Raw genomic sequence first — 19,929 nt, forward strand, 5'->3', positions numbered from 1 at the left:
TTTTACCTGCCGTTATAATTCCATTTTTATTTGTGAATGATTATTAACAATGTTACTGATTCATCCCTGGCATGTTGAAATTTAATGAAATTTATTTTAGAATTGCTGAAGTTTTGAGTTATTTTTGGTGAAAGATTTTAATGGCAAAATTTAAAAAAAAAAATTCTGTACAGCACACATGCTAAAAACTGCTTGATTCAGTTGTAGTAATGAATGGCATCACTACACAACAAATTATGGAATTCACCTTTTTATAATTGTCTATGGTCGTTTTCTTGTTCTGCAACATTTCTTATATGTTCATGTTAGTTTACTTACTGCTTTTCCTTTTCAAAACGAATTTCATGAAATTTTTAAACAGAGAAAAATCATAGAGTAGATTTTGAATTGGACTCAAGCATCAGTTAGGAAAACCGATTTCTGGCCTTCATTATGATATGTAGTTTTGTAGAACACATTGGTGAGACTGTAATTGACACCTTATTTGTGAAATGGATCTTTTAAGGATTTCAACTTGCTCTTTGTAATCTTTCTTTTGACTTTAAGGTGATATTGTTTCAGGTGATAGATGATTTTATTTAGCATCTTTCGTACAGAACTCATGCTATAGGTTTTTATACCTTTTATGAATAGAATTATTATGAAAAGAAAAAAGAGTAAGCTTAATTTAAGGGATTTGGGAATCATTTTGTTGAATAGCTGTTAATGAAAGCATCACTTAACTTCTCAAAAAAAATCATTCCTTTATCAATTCCCAAGCCAAGATCTTGAGTGATTTCTGTTTCACTCTCCAATTTTTGAGAATTCAAGACTAAGACTTGCTTTCCAGGCATACCTGGGAGCAAGGTTATTTTCTAGATTACCTAGAAGCTTCTTGAATCATTAATATCATATTCATTCCATTGTACTGTCTATTGGATGATTTATAGAATAACTATTTTAAAGCTATATGCTTGAAATATAAAAAATATTGAATTCTCCATGATACTCTTAAAGCCACAGATGCCACTCATACCATGCTTATTTCCTTTCATATAATTTGTTCTGACCAACATTGTATCATCTTCCTTGTAATTACTTGCTTTCATGTCTCAGTCATGTAAAATTCAAATGACTTACTGTCTATTTTTATTCCCCCCCTCTCTCCCACTCGCTTTATCTGGTCAGCCAGATTGTAGTTGTTCTTCAACTGACATGTCTCCATTTTTGAAACAGTAAAAAGCACTTGTAGACCCACGTTTTACTTAAACCGTCATCCTTAAAGAGTTGCCAAGGCATAACAATAGTTTCAGCTCCAGTTTTACCCAAAAGAAAACAAAATTTCATGCACACGCTCTGTTCTTTGTTGTTAGCCATCACAAAATTGCCAAACATGCTTGTAAGCATGTTTGGCGATTTTGTAAAAAAAAAAAAAAAAAAAAGGAAAAGGAAAAGGAAAAAAAAAAGCAGCCAGAACAACGAACTAGTTCACACAGAATGATACCACTTGCCAGACTGGCATGGAAAACTGCACACTCACGATGCTTAGCACCATCCTTCGTTACTAGAAAATGTGTATGCACCAAGTTCAGATCCTGGTTATTTTTGGGTAACCCCTCGCATGTGTGTGTACACACACAATACGAGGCTCTGATATAATAGAAAAATCTTAAGACTAAAAGCTAAGAAAAGACAAACTATTTATTAAGTGAATACACAACTAGTTTCATTTTCTTAGAAGACTTCATCGGGTGCATATCACGAAAAGAGGAATACAAAAAATATGTTACAAGAGAAGAACTATAAATTATGTATTACATAGGCATGATCTTGCATATGTCAAAGTTGGATAACCGAGGAGTAACAATCAGAGAGGTTATAGCTTAAGTTAGTATTAGGGTAGACAGGATTAAAGACAATTTTTGTCAATTGAATAATTTTTCTTTCAAGCTCATCAATAGCATCTAAAACGTGCTTTCTGATTTGTTTCAGATCACTGGTTGAGTGATAGAATTTTCATCATCAGGATTAGTAGAATTAAGAATGTGATTAGATAAACACTGGGTCAGGAATCCATATGCTACTTAATTCTAGCTGTTGTTCTATTTTAATGTATATTTTTTGTATTTCTCTTTTTCTGTTAAGCACCCAATGAAGTTAAGAAGACAAAACCAATTATTCATTACATTTGTATAATATAGTTTTGTCTTTTTTTGACTTTTAGTCATTTAAGATTTTTTTTATTATATATTAAAAATCAATATTTTATGAATTAATATATATATAATATTTATTTATTTATATGTTAATATGTATATTAAAACTTTACAGTACATTGCTGTTATTCATCATCTATATCTATATGGATCACATTATGAGGGAAAGTGGCATTAAACCTGATATTAGTTGGAAATCTCCAACTTAGCTCTTTACTTTATATGCAGTTGATATAATACTCTTAAATAAATCGAGTGCTAGTCTTGCAGGATTACCTTAAATTGAGTAACTGCTGTAATAAATTTGGTATGAAAATCAGCAATAATGACACTATAAAATTAAGTAGGAACATTGAAAACATTGATGGCAGGAAGAAGACGACAAAGATCTAGATTGATAGAAATGTCTTTGAAGGCCAAAATATAAGATCTGACACAGATGTCAGTAGAAAGTTAGTATTATGGAAGAAGTTTGTATTACACCATCATTATATTCTTGTATGTCCCTTGAAGGTACATATTAGGAATTTATGGATATCATGAAGTTCACAAGGCTACTGAAGGTTTAGAAATGGAGGGCTGCTGTAAAAGAATGAGCAAAGGATTATGTAAGGAATAAACTAAGTCACACACACACACACTGAAAACAAAAGTGAAAATTTGAATATTCGCAAGAAATACTCTTCCCCTTCTAAAAATAACGGTGTCAAAAAAAAAAAAAGGGTAGGAGAGGGGAATTAAGAACATAAAAAAATTAATTAAAGTGCTCTTTTTATTTGAATGTGGATTTTTGAGTCATTGGCAGTCATTTTACCATTATTTTATTGATCTACATATTGCTAGCTCAAAATTTGCATGCTGAAAATTTCTTTGAATCCCTTACTGACACTCTGATTTATTTTATTATTATTATTATTATAAAGCCTCCATAGCTCAGTAGGGTATAGACAAAGATCTTTGGTTGGAAAGACCTAAGTTTGATTCCATCTAAGATGTGAGAAGGTCTCTTTCAACTAAAGGTGAGTTAGACGGTCAAATACGAAGGTAGGGGGTTTTTTTCACCTGGAAATTCTGGTTTTTCGTCCCTCAGAATATGCAGACCAGTCCAGTGAACACACATGGACCTACAGTCATAAAATACATACTTAATCCCTCATTAAGAGGGCTCAACCCATCCTAACGGATGGGGAAGGAAAGGGGGGGGGAACCCTACATGAAATAAATAAATTATTTCTATTATTTTTTTTTTAACTTGGTGTTTTTGAGATAAAAATTACTGATAAGTAATGACATCATTATGAAAGCGAGACTTACAAAGATAACATAGCAAGGAAATTTACAAATGTGGGAAGTTTGAAAATAAATGAGAAAACCTGGAGCAGTGAGGAATAGTGGAATGAAAAATAATAGAGGGCAGTGATAAAAATAATAGGATCTGCAGACTAATTTAAATATTAAATCATGGTATCATGTTTTTGGGAGGGGGGTTATGAAAGTAAAAGATAAAGAGTGAAAGGCATATTGGGTAAAATAAAAAGCAATGTTTGTTATCTGTGATGAAAAAAAAAGTTCTTATCATCATCATCATCATCAAATTCCTGCCATGTACCCTCAAGGGGTGTACAGGATATGATAGTACTACATGAAAAAATTACATCATTACTAACTTCTTATCTACAATTTTCCTCCAAATCAGTCTGTTACTTGTCAAGACTCCAACATTATCAGATCTTATATTTCTATCGTCTAAGGCACTTTGTACCATATCAATCCACCTATATCTTGGTCTTCCTCTGGGTCATTTTCCTGCCAACCTGGTAGAGAACACTTGTTTTGCTAATCTTTTCTCTCCCATTCTATTTAAGTGACCATACCACCTGAGATTAGCTCTGCTAACGCATTCCTGATGCTGACAATGCCAAGTTCTTTCCTTATATCTTCATTTTTAATATGATATTGCCATTGATGCCATCTGTTCACGCCTCTAATCTTTCTCAGGACACTCGTATCTGCGGTCTCTAGTCTTTGGTCAAGTGTTTTACTTCTGACCCAGCTCTCAGATCCATAAACTGGTTTGAACACTGTCTTGTATACAGTAATTTAGTGTTCCAACTAATTTCTCTCTTATTCCATATGAATTTATTCAATTGACTTCCCACCATACCAGCTTTGCTGATTCTGTTGTCTATTTCTATATTTAATTTACCAACTTCACTAAAAATCGTGAATAAGTAGCTGAAATGTTTTATTTGTTCCACAGGTTCTCCATTCACAACACAGTTGACATTTTCAATGATTCTGCCTATTTTCATTGTCTTTGTCTTTTTATTGCTGACCTTCATACCATATCTATTACAACAGCAATTGAATTTAGTCAGAGAATCTTGCAGACTTGTAGCGGATTTATTTAGAAGTATAACATCATCCGCATAAAGCAAAGAGCTGACATTAACATCTCCAATTTTGATATCAGGTTTAATAAAATATTCCTTCATAATGTGATCCATATAGATAATGAATAACAGAGGGGATAATGTACATCCTTGTCTCACAGCAGATTTAACATTAAACCATCTTCCTGTACTTCCTTCAATTCTAACTGCTGACTTACAACTCAAATAAAGACTAAGTATTGCTTGATATAATGCCCCATTGACACCATATAACTGCAGCGTATTGAATAGCCTCTCTCTCGGCACCTTTTCATATGCCTTTTCCAAATCGACAAAACTTAAATACAGACTTTGTTATATTCCCATGCTTTCTCGACTATTTGTCGTAAAGTGAAGATTTGATCCTGACAGCCTCTATTTGGCCTGAATCCAGCTTGTTCTTCACCAAGCTTGTCTTCCACAATTCTTCTCAACCGTTTCTCAAGTATACTTGCATAGATCTTGCCAGGAACACTCAGTAGGGAAATACCTCAGTAATTCTCACATTCAGTTTTATTTCCCTTTTTATATATATGGGTACTATGAGAGCTCTACTCCAATCATCAGGAATTCGTCCCTCTGTCCAGGCTTTCTGAACAATGCAGTGCAGCCACTGTAAGACTTTTATACCACCATACTTCAGCATTTCTGGTCGAATATCATCTACTCCTGCTGCCTTTCCACATTTCAAGCCTTTGATGGCTTTTTCTTCTTCGTATGGATATGTATTCCTGACTGCATGCCTGGTCAATGTTTTTTACTACTGTGCTGTCATCACTGCTTGTTTCATTTAGCAGTTTTTCAAAGTAATTACTCCATACTTCAAGGATATCTTTTTCTCCCGTTTTCATGTCACCTTTATCATCTCTGACTCCTTTTACAGCACTCTTTCCTCCATTCCTAAGCTTCTTCAACAACCTCTAGAATATTTTGCCAACTTCTTGATATTTATTTTCTGTGTTCCTGCCAAAGTCCACCCATGACTTTTGTTTAGCTAGTTTTACATAGTGCTTAGCATTCTTGCATTTTTCTCTGTATGCTCTAAGAGCACAAGCTCACTTATTTGCCAGGAACTTTTGATATGCTTTCTTCTTTTCCTTCACTGCCTCTTTAACTTCCTGTGTCCACCATGGAGTTCTGATTTTTCTATCCTTGCAGACAACCTCACCACATGCCTCTCTGGCTAAATCAATCAGTGTTTTCTTTAGTGCTTGCCAGTGAATTTCCAAGATTTGGTTATTGTTCTCAAACTCTTTCATTTTTTTTTTTAATAATGTTTGTGTATTTTAGTCCACAGTTCACATCTGAGAGCTGCTCAACTTTTATTCGCTTTAAAACTTTCTTACATGTTATTCTTTTCAATATGAAATTCAATTTTATCCTTCTCAAGACTAAATAGTGATCACTTCCAATTTCAAATCCTCTGTACGCTCTGGTGTCCTGCACCAAGGAGAAAACATCACTATCAACAATAACATAGTCAATGAGACTTTTCTTATTCCTTGCCTCTTCTCTCCATGTGAATTTGTGCATATTTTTATGTTGGAACATGGTGTTAGTAATAACCAGTCCATGTCCTGAGCAGAAATCCAACAGATATTTGCCATTATTATTAGCTTTGCTCTTTTCTCCATATTTTCCCAAAATATTTTTGTATGTCTCACAGTCATTTCCTTCTCTGCTATTTAGATCTCCAACAAGGACCAACTTTTCCTTTTTCATTGTGTCAGTTGCTTTTTCTAAAGCCTCAAAAAATTCCTCCACTTCTACCTTAGTAGAACCTTCTGTGGTACCATAGGCACAAATAAGTCTCATTGTCCAGTTCCCCATTCTCATATTTGCCCACATTACTCTACTTGAGACTGACTGCCATTAAAGATTAGCCTCGTATTTTGTGTTGAATATTATGGCTACTCCTTCTTTTCCTTGATTGTCATTTCCTGAATATAACATTTTGTATTTATTGCTCAGAAAGAGCTCACCAGTTTTTGTCTTTTTTGTTTCAGTCATCCCTATTATGTCGATCTGGTACTTATCTAATTCCTCAGCTAGCTCCATTTCTTTGCCATTCAGGCTTCTTATGTTGATAGTACTGATCTTTAACTCTGGTGATGTTGAGTTGGGGGGGGGGTGTTTTCAGATTTGTTCCAGTAGCTGACTTTTCGCTGTTTGCCTTGGTTCCCTGGAGAAAACAACGGAGGCCTTGTTTAACCGGGTGACGCCCCAGCCGGCATGAAATTTTGTCATGTTGTACCATCATTTTTTATTTTGGTTTAACCGATAATAATACAATTTGGTCAGCTAAATCTCACATTGCCAGCCCATCCTCGTTCGTTCAGTATCAAAGTAGATACCCAACAGTGTGCACCACGAGAAGGTGAGGATTGGACATTAGGTCAGAAGCCCTGGTCGGTTCTCCGCATTCCTTTAAAGGCTATGTGGAGGTCTCCTCTCAGTTATACAGCTTTGACCCTTAAGCACCCCTTATAAAAGTTCTTATTAACTTGAAAATAAGCAATTACAAAATAATGAATGCACCAACTTGCTTATTTGGAATAAATATAGATCCTTACTATCTTCTTCTTTTCAGCCATTTTCTGTCCACTGCTGGATGAAAGCCTATTCCAGTTCTTTCCACCTTTCTCTATTCTTGGCAATGAATTTGACAATTCATCACTCCACCTTCTTTTAGGATGTCCTCGGCCTCATTTCCCTTCTTTTGGAATCCAGTTTCGTTAGTATGGTGGTCCATCACTCATCTTCTCTTCTGGATAGATGGCCAGGCCATTTCCATTTTAGTCGCTTATGATGAAGAATGATGTCAATGACGGGAGTCTGGCTTCTTATCCAAGTGTTTCGCTTTTTATCTGTTAATGTGATGCCTAGCATCAACTTCTCCATTTTTCTTTGAGTTGTTAATTTATATGCCAGTGCTTTTGTTAGTGACCAAGTTTCACAACCATATGAGATGACTGGAAGTATACACTGGTTAAATGTCTTCTTTTTTAAACAAAGTGGGACATCATTATTTTGAAAAATGCTTTTTAATTTTCTGAATGCAGTCCATACAAGTTGAACTCACCTGTTTATTTCCTTTTGGAGTTCACAGTTTAGATCAATGAGATGACGTAAGTATGTATATGAAGAGACTCTTTCCAAGAAATTGTTTTCTATTATTATGTTTATTTGGTGTTACAAAATGATTAAACATGATTTTAGTTTTTTCTCTGTTTATTTTTAGACTGACTTTTCTGCCTTCATGATATAGGTCTTCTATCATTATATAAAAGTCTTCTGGAGTGTTTGCAAACATTATGATATCATCTGCATATCTTGTATTATAAGGTCTTCTGGAGTGTTTGCAAAAATTATGATATCATCTGCATATCTCGTGAATAAGGGAAACTGCGCTGAACCCGGCGTTTATAGTTCTGATGCATATGATCTGTGCTATGTCCAGTTTATATTATTAAATATTTCTTGAAGGACTGCTGTAAAGATTTTGGGTGATAGTCTCCTTGTCGGACACCTTTTTAATTGATATTTTATTGCTGCTCATGTGAAGTTGGATTGTTGCTGTTGCAGTGTGGTATGTTGCCTGGAGGAAGTCCTATATTCTCCAAGAACTCCCTGATTCTGGAGTGCTTTGATTATTGCATTAGTTTTGATGAAATGAAGGCTAAACAGAGAGGCAATTGGTTTTCTTCTGCTTTTTCTATTTGTTTTACTGCATGAATATGATCGATTGTGTTAAAGCCTTTACGGAATCCTGGTTGATTTGAGTCTAGAAGAGGGGTTAACCTCTTTGCTATTACATTTGAGAGAATTTTGTACAGATTTGGGTGTAAAAAAAAAATAACAAAAATGAAGTTAAATTCATCTTAGATGGGCCAGACAGGTATGTAGGAATCTACTGGAAAAGCATTGGGATATAATGCTAGTAGGAAATCATCCAAGATGGAGATCGTAGAAGTCCCTTAAGGAAGATATAAAATCACAGGCATAGTAAAGGTGTCAAAGATAGTTGAATGGAAAAGGGTATAAGTGAATAATATTAAATGAATAACTAGAATCCTATGAGCTTTTCACCAGACTTTTCATGATTCTGTATTTAATTTAAGGGTTTACTTTAAGATAGACTGACTTTGAAACCAAGTTAGTTGAGCTTGTTGAATTCAAACGCAGAGCCCAAACTATGTATCATTATTGGCAGTAGCTGTAATACAATATTCCTCTGCCCTCCCACACATACCTTATTTACAGAAAATCCAGCCATTACCAAAGCATGTAAGAACTTCAGAAAAGGTGGCAAAATCCTTAACAAGAATAGTATTCTTGTAGATTTAAGACTACACAATTAGTATCATCTAAAACTAGAAACTTCCAACAATTAGCTCGCCTGTTTGCTGCCTAGTAGTTAGCTACATACTATATTATGACAAGACCGACAGGAATACCAATATGAGAATTTCTGAATACAAGAATTATATATGGTTTACTACAGCCTCTTGGACTTTGTTTAATGACATGGTATGGAAAACACCATGTATTGGCAGAAAGTGCGAACAGAAACAGCATAAAAATTTAAGACTTATGATTTAACCACACTTAGTTGCAAAAAAATATAGGAAAACATTAGCAAAGCCGAATGTTAAATTGTAATTTCTATTGTTAAATCGTCAGTTTAATCTTATTATACATTAATTTACTGTTTCTTGAATCTATCCTTTTGCTTACTTAAAACCTTATACAATCAAAATCCTACCGGCTGCTCTATTGTTATGTCGCTGCTTTCTTTATATTTTATCTTGTTCTACCTCTATATTATGACTCTCCTTCTAATCTACTGTCGTTCCCTTAAGATATTAATTCAGATCTATCTCCTCTTCGGATATTGGCAAAATTCATATTTAGCTGCGCCAGCCAATATCCTATAACAGAAAAGACTCTTGCTCAGGGAAATATTTCTAAATTCTAAAAGGATACACACAGTTATTTTATCTCACGCTAGCGCTGTGCAGATTCAGTTAGCAGTGGTAGACCGAATCTCACTTAAGCAATTATATCTAAATTCCTTCCTGCCAAAAAGGTTCTATTTCATAAGTGGTGGTTTGAATTCGTGATCAGGCATAAACTCAGGTATAAGGTACAAAACATGTTTATTGGAAAACATAAAACATTTACAGCTATGTAAGTTAAAATACTCAATGGATCAAAATTCACTCTAAGTTAAGGGTTATACTAAATCACAGTGAATCTGAGTAAGTTAAATCCCTCAATTATGAAAGGATAAGATTAGGATTAAGCATAATACTACTACTATATAATTCCTTTCATAAGTTATTCACAGAACATGCATTGAACACTTTCGTTAATACTCTATCAATAACTATCTTAATTCAAAATTTCATTTTTTTACAAGCCTAGCCATTCATAAATTACTGCCTATTAACAACTCTTCTTTGTTCCACAAGGGCTTAATTAATTCAAGTCAAATTCTCACTAAACGTTCTCTACTAGTGTCCTTTAGTTACAATGCACACAAATTTCTTGCTCTTCTAAATGAATTTTAACATAGAACGAAAACTTTCAGATTTCATGCTGCCATCTCATGTAGGTCTGGATTACCTTACTGCCTATTCTTTGGCCATCTTTGCACCCGCGATGTACTACGCTTTTTCTTTTAATCATTTCCGACTGTTGCATGATGTCTACCGCTCTGCAGGAAACTTTCTCCAATGGGACATTCTGCTAAGGCCCAATTCCACATAGGCCGTCGTGTCGCGATAAGCTCTGCTTGAAAATCTTCAAGCATTCTCAAGAAAAGAACCTGCCGTCCGTCATTACCGTAGTCGGCTCACCGCTCTATCATGAATTCTCCGACCAACTCCGCCTAAAACTCGAATCCAGCAACCGAAGATCAAAAGGTCAAAAAAACCCTCTAAAACGGCATGGTTCGTCTTTTATTCACCCTATTCAGGCGCCCTCTATTCGATGTGGTTTTCACCCACGAACCCCATCATTCATGCCCCTTGGGTAATCCTACACTCTCCCTAACCTGTCAGGTTATATTATTCTAGGTAGCCGCTCTGACGTCATTTTTCTGCGTAGGTATAGCCTCCATCGCCACGCTCGACTTGTACAGATTATACGCGATTATTCCGGATTACTACTTAGCATTTTTCTCAGAATTTCGCAATGTACTAGGGGGTGGTGGGATTGTTGATGAATGTATCTTCCTGTATGGGTGGGTTTTCTATAGACTGAGAAAACCAAGGTTCCATCAGGCTGGCGGGTGACTAGTGTGTCTAAGAAAGGAAGGCAGTTGTTTTTTTCTTCTTCCAGGGTGTTGGTTGTTTAAGTGTGTTAGGAAGGAGAGGAGTGCATCGCAGCCACGTGGCCAAATAGTGAACACATCATCAACATAGTGAAGCCAAATGGTTGGTTTTTGTGGGGCAGAGTTTAAGGCTTTCTCTTCAAAAGTCTCCATATAAAATCTTTCTTTTAAGCTTACATGCTGATCCGAATGTCTTCCTTCAGTCAGTCTATCCTTCACGGTCTACCGAAAACTGACACACACTGGCCAATACATAAATGTTAATTCATGCTACCACCCAGCAAAAAAATATGGAGTCATTAACACCCTTAAAAACAGAGCTACAACAATTTGCTCCAACCAGCAAGCCCTGAAACAAGAACTAAAATCATCAGTGACACATTCATAAATAATGGCTATAACAAAAATACTATTAATAAAATACTCCATAAAACAACAACAAAAACGAATCTAGATTACAGTAAAACCATAGCCATCCCATACATTACAGAGTTATCAGAAAAAATCAACAGAATCCTACAACATTATAACCTCAATGCCACCTTTAAACCACCCACTAAACTTAAAACCATATTCAACTCCTCTAAGGATCCTCTCCTCCACTTAGCACATCCTGGAGTCTATTGCATCCGCTGCACCTGTAACTTACCGTACATTGGTGAAACAGGATGGGCAATTCCTATACGCAAAAAAGAACACATTAGACACATTAAATATAACCATTATGGTGAAGCAGGCCTCTCAGACCACGCGTTCAACACCTTACACCAAATCAACTGGAAAAGCACCCGCTCTTTACACCACACAAAAACCTGGTATGAAAGGAAATTTAAGGAAGTCTGCAAAATCCTGATAAACCATCCAAATATCAACAACAAAGATGGCAGGAAAATTCCAAGGATCTGGATGGCACACATTCAGCCTACCTAATATATAAGATCCAGCATAAGTCAGGACGCTAGCCAATCTTCAACTAGTATAGAAACCATTCCATACCAACTGGCTGGAATGTACAGGTATAATCATGATGTTAATATATGTATATAGATAGATACTTGTTGTTGCACCCAACGTATTTCTACAACCAACAGATAACACTAATAATCTCTAGCATTGATGTATAATTCTTTTTTTCTCACCAGAGGTCAGGCCAACAATTGTTGTAGCGGTTGGTCAGTATCTTTAACAAACCAGTTTGAATGTAGTGTAGCTTGTTTTCTGTGTATAGTTGTATGCTCCAGAAGATGACCTTGACATAAAGGTCTAAACGTCGAATGTAGATTTTAGTTATATTAATCTAAAGTGTTTATTCAAACACGGTAGTTGTCTCCATAATTTTCAAAAATGTCTCCATATAAAAGTTGGCCAAGGGTCGGGAGAGTGGAGATCCCATGGCTGTCCCCTCTATTTGTTTGTAGAATTTTCCTTGCCAAACAAAATAACCTGAGTTCATTGTGAACTGAAATAGGGCTATGATATCGGTAGGAAATTTAGCTTGGATTAGCTCTAAGGATTGTTTGAGTGGGACATTTGTGAATAAGGAGGAGGAGATATCAAAACTGACCATTATGTTAGTGTGTTTGAGTGTAAGGTTTTCTATGCTGGCTTTGAAGTAGGCTGAGTTTTTTATGTGTGAAGGTGTGTTGCCAGTATAGTATGAGAGAGCTTTGGCCAAATGTTTAGCTAGTTTGTATGTGGGGGGAATCAATGCCATCCACTATGGGACGTAATGGCATATTTTCCTTATGTATTTTTGGGAGTCCATAAATACGGGGGGGGGGGGTATAGAGTTAAATGGTTTTAATTTGTTAGTGATTTCCACAGGCCAAGAAGTGACCTTCTTAAGGAGCCTGTGGAGTTTTCTAATTTGTGAGTTGGTGGGATTGTACTCGATAGGGAGGTAAGTAGCCCGATCTAACAATAGAGCTTTCAGCTTACCTGTGTAATCCTTTTGGTTAAGCAATACTGTGGCGTTCCCTTTATCAGCTTTGGTGATTATTATTTTCTTGTGTTTCTTTAATACTAGTAGAGATTTAATTTCCTTACTGGGCAAGTTGGCTTTTGGTGGTTTAGCTTTGGTTAGAACACAAGCCACATCCAGTCTATGGATGTGGCTTGTGTTCTGACCTGACCTGTTTCTTGTGAAAATTTGAAAATTTAAAACAGAACTCGATCTCGAAACCACAACTTCCTACTGAAACGGTAATCAACCTTTCGTCATTTAGTGTGAAACCTGAAGCACTCATGCATGGCCACAACTTCGCCTAGAAGAATACCTGAAGATATTATGATATACGAATTGAACGCGGGATATGACACTTTCCAAACCACGTCACCAATGATATTAGACTGGATGTGGCTTGTGTTCTGACCAAAGCTAAACAACCAAAAGCCAACATGCCCAGTTAGGAAATTAAATTAAAACCATTTAACTCCATACCCCCCCCCCCCCTCTATTTGTGGACTCCTAAAAATACATAAGGAAAATGTGCATTATGTCCCTTAGTAGATGGCATTGATTTCCCCCACATACAAACTAGCTAAACATTTGGCCAAAGCTCTGTCACACTATACTGGCAACACACCTTCACACATTAAAAACTCAGCTTACTTCAAAGCCAGCATAGAAAACCTTACACTCAAACACACTGACATAATGGTCAGTTTTGATGTCTCCTCCTCCTCCTTATTCACAAATGTCCCACTCAAACAATCCTTAGAGCTAATCCAAGCTAAATTTCCTCCTGATATCACAGCCCTATTTCAGTACACAATGAACTCAGGCTATTTTGTTTGGCAAGGAAAATTCTACAAACAAATAGAGGGGACAGCCATGGGTTCTCCACTCTCCCCCACCCTTAGCCAACTTTTATATATGGAGAATTTTGAAGAGAAAGCCTTAAACTCTGCCCCACAAAAACCAACCATTTGGCTTCACTATGTTGATGATGTGTTCGCTATTTGGCCACGTGGCTGCGATGCACTCCTCTCCTTCCTAACACACTTAAACAACCAACACCCCAGAATCAAATTCACTCTGGAAGAAGAAAATAACAACCGCCTTCCTTTCTTAGACACACTAGTCACCCGCCAGCCTGATGGAACCTTGGTTTTTTCAGTCTATAGGAAACCCACCCATACAGGCAGATACATTCACCAACAATCCCACCACCCCCTCCTCGCAACAATATGGAGTCATTAAGAACTACACAGCAGGGCTAAACTTATCTGTTCAAATGACAATGCCCTAACCAAAGAATTAAACCACATTCTCAACATATTGAAACCAGTAAACCACAACCCCCCCCCCCTCACAACAAGGATTACTCTAAATCCATCACCATACCCTATATCCGAGGCACCTCGGAAAAAATTACAAAAATCCTTAAAAAAAGTGACTTAACTTCTTGTTACAGACCATATAAAAAATTGGCATCCCTTATCTGCTCTACTAAAGAACAACCTCCCCCCCCCCCCAGACCTACCTGGTGTATACTAGGTCCCTTGCAGCTGTAAGCTGTCCTACTTTGGCCAAACAGGCAGGACAGCAAATATCAGAATTTCAGAACACAAGGACTACATCCGGTTTCACCACTACAGCCACTCTGGTCTTGCTGACCATGCGCTGGATACCTGCCATAGAATACGGTGGAAGAAAGCCACGATAATACACCATACAAACATGAAAGGCTTTTCATGCAATCAGCTTCAGCCCTAAGAAACAATCCAAACCTCAACAAATATGGCTGCATGAGACTGCCTCAACATTGCCTGCTAGAGGACACCTTCAAGACTTTAGGAGAAATAATAGCTTCCTGCTTCTTCCTCACTTACTGTTTGTTCTGCATGTGTCTTGTTCTTAAGTTTCTTGAAAATGGCAATGTGACGTTGCCGAAATATTGAAGTATATTAAAATTTATTTTAATGTATATCCTAGTTGACGTTGTAATTGCCGTAAATTATTTACTAAAAAATGCATAACCAACATCTAAGCCTTTCCACGAGAATTAGGAGATGTATTACTGTTTTACATTATGAGGGAAGGTCACTACCGAGACTGGTTTCGACCTTTATTGAGATCTCATCAGTGAGTAGGTAGATCTGGATAATACCAAGGTTTAAGTGAACCGAACTTACATACTCTACTATGCGAATTGCCAGAAAGGTGTACCCATATTATTACTACAATATTATTATTATTATTAATTATTAACATTATTATTACTACAATAAAGAGCCAAGAGGCTATTTTTTTCGGCAACATAAATTAAGTTTAAGGGGATTATCCCCTTAATTTGTGTCGCTGAAAAAAATAGCCTCTTGGCTCTTTAATGGAAACTTGAGTATTTTACTGGAGAAAAATGCAGTTAACAGACAGACATCAGTCTCATTAGCAGTGTTCATGTCGTTCTTGCTTTTATACTTTTTTATACTACATATTTTTTAATGACCCCCCCCCCCCACACACACACATGAAAGGAAGGTCACAGGGTTTATAACACAAAAATGACAAAGACTGAAAATAGGCAACAACATTGAAGATGTTAGCTGCATTCTGAATGGGAAAATTATAGAACAAGTAAAACAATTCAAAACAATATCATGCGTACATAGTTTGCATAGTGCACTACTGCACTAGTAAGCAGTATTTGAAAGAAATGAGTGTTCATATAATTTTTGCATCATAATATATCTGGGAAATTCATTTATCCTTGAAAGTTCATGTTAAAGATACCAAGCTATTTAAACCTGGTTTTACTCCATTTCCCAAGTAAGCAAACAGACAAACAAGTCGAGTTTGCGCCCGCAAGTGTTGCAAGTCTAGCTGACCCTGCATATAGTGCAAGACCAAGGCAACTCATGGTAAAAGTATAATAAGCTCTGATCACTAATCTTAATATTTACCCATAATGCAAAGCACATCTCCTGGAGGAGATGTATGATGCTTTGTATTAAAGGCAAGGGGCCACTACCCAGACTAGTTTTGACCTTTATTGAGATCTCATCAGTGGGAGCCAGGCTAGAAATACCAAGATTTAGTAATACAGAGCTTATAAGTATTTTACCAGAACAAGTTACCATAAGGTGTTTTAACCTTATTAAATAAAAATCTCAGGAGGAGATATAAATGTAGAAAGTATTTTATCTTGGGTATAATAAATGTTAAAGATACCAAGCTATTTTAAACCTGATTTTACTCCATTTCCCAAGTAAGCAAACAGACAAACGAGTCAAGTTTGCACCTGCAAGTGTTGCAAATCTAGCTGACACTGCACGTAGTGCAAGACCAAGGCAACTCATGGTAAAAGTATAATAAGCTCTGATCACTAATCTTAATATTTACCCATAATGCAAAGCTGGAGGAGATGTATGATGCTTTGCATTAAAGGCAAGGGGCCACTACCCAGACTGGTTTCGCCCTTTAAGATTAGTGATCAGAGCTTATTATACTTTTACCATGCGTTGCCTTAGTCTTGCACTACGTGCAGGGTCAGCAAGACTTGCAACACTTGCAGGCACAACCTCGACTTGTTTGTCTGTTTGCTTACTTGGGAAATGGAGTAAAACCAGGTTTAAAATAGCTTGGTATCTTTAACATTTATTATACCCAAGGTAAAATACTTTCTACACCTTGAAAGTTCAGTTCAACAGCCAAGACTACTCAAGTTCATTATCAGATATCCTTTTTGATTATAGGCTTATTTCATTCTAATTCTTACCCATATAAAAAAGGCAAGGCTGCATTAGTAGTATTGTGGGTACACCAAGGGTTAGATAATTAAGAAACCTGGCTCTAGAGGCTAAACATTTAACCCTTTTAAAATCAGTGTTTAAGGCATTAATTATGGAAGAATTTGCAACTTATGACACACACATACACACGAGCACTGCAAGATTTATCGAATGAAAGAGAGAGAGAGAGTACTCTCATCAGCAAAACTTGATAGCATTTGAGGTTAATGAGGGGTCATTTAAAAATGGAAGAAAGAGGTTGGGCAAAAGCACAGAGCTCTGGCATGGGTGGACAAATTCTAAAGAAAGGAAATCATCCATCACAACAGAGTTGGATGGTGGATCATGTGCCATAGCTTATGTCAGTAGACATATGATGTTGGCAAAGTGATGAATTGTGGATTGGCAGTAGTATCATTATTCAAATCTTCACCAGGTAGTGAAGGCATTGACTGTTGATGATTTCTCCATTATTTTTGATGGAATTAAGATAAGTTAGTTTTGATGGCTTGTTACTTCTTTCTTTGAGGTTGGTTGAATATAGGCTTGTTCCATGCTGTAATTCATATGCCAGATGAGTAATGAAAGGTTATAATGACATAGGTGTGTATGATGGGCATAAATTCTGGAGTACAAGTTAGTTATGAGCACAAGTATGGATTAGGGGGAGGTGGAGATGCTGTCAAGGATTAGACGATGTGCGAGTATCCATGCTATTCAGGATTCTTCTGATGAGAAGCCAGAGGAGGTGTGCAATGTGCTGTCCTTTGTAAAATTGACAGGTACTTTGCCTTGCTCATCAAATACAGGAGTGAAGAGGAGAATGATGACAGGAGGTCATCCTTGTCTTTGGGTGATGGTATATTTGTACCATCATCCAAAGTTTTCTGCACTTGGCTTTTTTTGAAGTCTGATTTGAATGGTCTTTTGGCAGGTTAAATGGAACGCAGGAGTTCTGATTTTGAGCTGGCTGCTTATGTGCTGAAATCCTTTCTTCGACTTCCTTGGTGCACTAATTAGGAAACCAATGATCTTTCCTACTTGAAAAGTTGGTTGGGCTTTTGAGCAGAATGATGGATGAAAGTTTTTATTTCAGTAAGAATTATTTCAGTTATTCAGTTGGAGTATGTGTCTCTCGGTTAGAAGAGGGAGGCTCACTTGAATCATCCCATTTGTTGCTATGTAGTTTCAAAGGGCACAAGGTTGTGGGAGTAGCTAGGTGAAAGGCATTCAGCAAGAAAAGATATTTGGATGAGGTTATGGTCTGATTACTAATAGGAGAGGAGAGCTGAAATCCACACTACATTTATCAAAAGAATTGGTTAAGAAGAGAACAAAAAGTGTTAGGAGAGTGAAGAATATTATCTGGCATCCTGATACCAAATTCTCTGCATCTCTTCTTGGCATGATTTGCAAAATCAGAGAAGGGGGAACCATTCTGATATGCAAACATTAAATTCCTCAAGAAAGATAACATCACTGTTATGGTATTTGGACTGTAGATGAGCAAGGTTTACAGGCAAATAATGGAAAAATTTAGAGTGGTATTCAGAATTTGGAGAGTGATAGAAGCAGCAAATGAATGGGCACATTGTTTATATTTTGATTAAACTACAGATGCTGAAGTGGATATGAATTTTTCTTTATTTATTTGAATGGGTGGTTGTTTTTTTATATATTTTTTTGATTTGCATTTTGTTTTATTAAGTTTTGGAATTGTTTTTGAAGAAAATGTTTTTTGATCTGCAGTGCTAATGAAATTTTTTATATTGAGAATTAGTATGTAGTGAGGGTGCAAGTTCCACAGGCATGCTTAATACACACACAGAGCACCCAGTCCATTGCATGGCTTGATAGTCCTACCCATCTGGGTGGTGATGATAGTCATCACCACCCCTATACTAGACTTCCAAGTATAGAAGTCTGCTGGCAGCTGGATTATTCACTAGCTGACTGAGAAATACTAGACTCCCAAGTATAGAGGTGTGCTGGCAGGGAATTAAGATAAATGGCAGCTGGATTATTCACTAGCTGACTGAGAAACCTGCTGATGAGTTACTATCAGTTTCAGACTTGTGTACTATCTTATGGCTAGCCATGAGAATTATTTTGCTGTTGTACCCTTAAATTGGAGATGGTTTGGGATCCAGGTATAGAAATCATTTGCCATCAAAGAGTCTAAATTGGCATTGTTGTCATAGAGAAGAAGATATGCATTTATGGCAGCACTGCTTGCCAAGGTTGACACACTGCCTTTTTGTGGAAACAGTCCACACTGCTGGAAGTTGAGCTTGGCTCACTCTTTTATACCATCAGCCAGTTAGTTAGTGGTCTGGTATAGAAGTGATAGGTTTGTCCTACAAAACAGACAAACCTGGCAGAGTACAATATGCAATTAGCAGTCATAAATATCTGGCCTTGTGATCACAGTTGCCACTGTAATATCAGTCACAGAATAACAGCCTTGTCTTTACAAATGTATTGTTTATTTTTCTTAATGATATTTTGAAAATAATGTCACTAGGAGTACTGTCTTCATATCCTCAAGTACCTCAAAATGAGCAAGATTTACAGATAAATAATGAAAAAATTTAGAGTGGTATTCAGAATTTGGAGAGTGATAGCCACATTGTTTATATTTTGATAAAACTACAGATGCTGAAGTGGATATGATTTTTTTTTTTTTATTTGAATGGGGTGGTTGTTTTTATATATATTTTTGAGTTAGGCATTTTGTTTTATTAATTTTTGGAATTGTTTTTGAAGAAAATGCTTTTTGATTTGCAGTGCTAATGAAATTACAGAAGTAGGTTAATAAAAGGTACATATATTCAGACTCAAATTGACATAAACTACTTATTTCAGAGAAATGTACTAAACAGTTTGTTCTGTTAAGTGGTAAGAGCTATTTTTGTGTACCACCAAGGTTTTAGGTTTGCAAGTTCAAATCTTGCTCAAAGCATAAATATATGCATATATCTATGATATGAGCAAGATTTGAACTTGCAATCTACAACCTTGGTGATACACAAAACTAGCTCTTACCACTTAGCTAACAGAGTAAGCTGTTTAGTACATTTCTCTGAAATAAGTAGTTTGTCAATATGAGTCTGAATATAGGTACCTTTTATTAACCTACCTCTGTAATTAACTTATTCAAGAATTATTTATATTCGTATGTTTTAGATCGGATTGCTTGCTGATTTTACATTTTATGATTAATTTTTTTTCC

At 36.3% G+C, this 19,929-nt stretch overlaps 1 protein-coding gene across 1 annotated transcript in view; it reads left to right on the forward strand.

Annotated features, from left to right (window-relative positions):
- The window catches only part of qm (geranylgeranyl pyrophosphate synthase quemao), a 196,138-nt gene that overhangs the window by 123,775 nt on the left and 52,434 nt on the right, over window positions 1-19,929 (forward strand). The gene's annotated exons all lie outside the window — the stretch shown is intronic.

This window comes from Typopeltis vanoorti, chromosome 7 (assembly GCF_054136105.1).
Source record: "Typopeltis vanoorti isolate ZY-2024b chromosome 7, IOZ_Tvanoo_1.0, whole genome shotgun sequence".
Lineage (NCBI taxonomy): Eukaryota > Metazoa > Arthropoda > Arachnida > Uropygi > Thelyphonidae > Typopeltis > Typopeltis vanoorti.